General features: G+C 40.3%; 1 non-coding gene across 1 annotated transcript; it reads right to left on the bottom strand.

Moving 5' to 3' along the window:
- Nucleotides 1–1778: 1778 nt before the first annotated feature.
- LOC130948291 (small nucleolar RNA R71) lies at nt 1779–1882 on the bottom strand. The gene has a single exon (XR_009072999.1). It is a non-coding gene; the product is annotated as a small nucleolar RNA R71 (small nucleolar RNA).
- Nucleotides 1883–2082: the final 200 nt, after the last annotated feature.

Here is a 2082-nt window from a genome sequence, read left to right as displayed (position 1 = left end):
GAACAAGGTCTAGGCATGGCCGAATGGCCAGCCTCCCAATGATCTAAGAACTAGACGTCCCAAGATGATCAAAAGATCTAAAATGATCCAAAGATTCAAAGATCTAAAGATGAAAATACAATAGTAAAAGGTCCTATTTGTAGAGAACTAGTAGCCTAGGGTTTACAAAGATGAGTAAGTGACATAAAAATCCACTTCCGGGCCCACTTGGTGTGTGCTTGGGCTGAGCATTGAAGCATTTTCGTGTAGAGACTTCTCTTGGAGTTAAACGCTAGCTTTTGTGCCAGTTTGGGCGTTTAACTCCCATTCTTGTGCCAGTTCCGGCGTTTAACGCCGGGTAGTTTTGAGCTGATTTGGAACGCCGGTTTAGGCCATCAAATTACGGGCAAAGTATGAATTATTATACATTGCTAGAAAGCCCAGGATGTCTACTTTCCAACGCCGTTGAGAGCGCGCCAATTGGGCTTCTGTAGCTCCAGAAAATCCACTTCGAGTGCAGGAAGGTCAGAATCCAACAGCATCTGCAGTCCTTTTCAGTCTCTGAATCAGATTTTTGCTCAGGTCCCTCAATTTCAGCCAGAAAATACCTGAAATCACAGAAAAACACATAAACTCATAGTAAAGTCCAGAAAAGTGAATTTTAACTAAAAACTAATAAAAATATACTAAAAACTAACTAAAACATACTAAAAACATACTAAAAATAATGCCAAAAAGCGTATAAATTATCCGCTCATCAAACAACTACCAATTATCAATTGATCTTGAGAAAAATCCAACAAGGATAGAACTTCCAATTAATCTTCTCCCGGTCAAGATCTTTATTTAAATTATATAAATTCTCTTATTTATTTTCCTATTTCTCAAACTCAAAATTTCTTGGAGAACCTCTGACCAATAAACTGCACTCTTTTGTCAACTCGTTGGGAGACGACCTGGGATTCATACTCCCAATATTTTTATTCTAATTTTGTGACAACCCTTTTAAATTGATAAGCGGATTTTCACTAGTTAAGAACTGTACTTGCAACGTATTTATTCTATTAATCGGTCGATTTCCGCCTCCATCAATTTTTGGCGCCGTTGCCGGGGAGTTGCAATAGTGTGCTAATTTATTGGTTAGAATTTATTTATTTGTATTTTATTTTATTTTGTTTTATTACCATGAGCTCTATATTTTTCTCGTTGAATGACACGTTCACTGCCTGATTCGAGCTTAGCCGGTTTTGATCCTGAAATCAAAAGAACTCTTTCACATATTAGGCAAGCTCGACGTCGGTTAGCCTCTGAGGGTGGTGAAGTGATTGTTATCGATTCACCAGTCTCATCTGAGGGCGAATCTAAACCGCCATTTGAGGAAGACACAAGCTCATTTACTACTGATTCAGTTGATTCACGTGCAGGTAACATGGCAGAACCTAAGAGGATTACTCTCCAGGAAGCCGGAGCCCCAGATTTTACACTGCAGCCGTATCAAGTGCATCACCCAACGGTGGCTGCAGATTTTGAACTGAAAATTGCACTAATCAACTTGCTACCCAAGTTTCATGGCTTACCTGCTCAAAAGCCTATTAAGCACCTTAGGGATTTCCAGACAGCTTATTCTACTGTTAGGCGTCATGGTGCGGATGAAACTCCTATTCTGTTAACCGCCTTCCCATTTTCTCGAGGGAAAGGCGAGGGAATGGTACTACACCCAACCTGAAGCGACTGTTACTAACTGGGATACGCTTAGAAGAGAATTTTTGGAGAAATACTTTCCAACTAAAGTTACTGATAGATTGAGGAAAGAAATTTCTATGATTATTCAAGGCGAATCTGAGACTCTCTATGAATATTGGGAGCGCTTCAACAATCTCCTGGACGCATGCCCCCATCACATGATCAACAAGATGGTGTTGATCAGCTACTTCACACAAGGCATGAAGCCTCAGGATAAGACCACATTGGAAGGTGCTAGTAATGGTTCTATGAAAAAGTACAAGACTGAAGATGAAGCATGGCAATTAATCAGCGACTTAGCGGAGTCCACTAGGAATCACAGGCATAGGCACAGCCACTCAAAAGCTGTTGCTGAAGTTT

Source organism: Arachis stenosperma, chromosome 1 (assembly GCF_014773155.1).
Source record: "Arachis stenosperma cultivar V10309 chromosome 1, arast.V10309.gnm1.PFL2, whole genome shotgun sequence".
In the NCBI taxonomy this organism is placed as follows: Eukaryota; Viridiplantae; Streptophyta; class Magnoliopsida; order Fabales; family Fabaceae; genus Arachis; species Arachis stenosperma.
The sequence above is the reverse complement of the archived record's forward strand: the minus strand, read 5'-3'. Positions and strand labels throughout refer to the sequence as shown.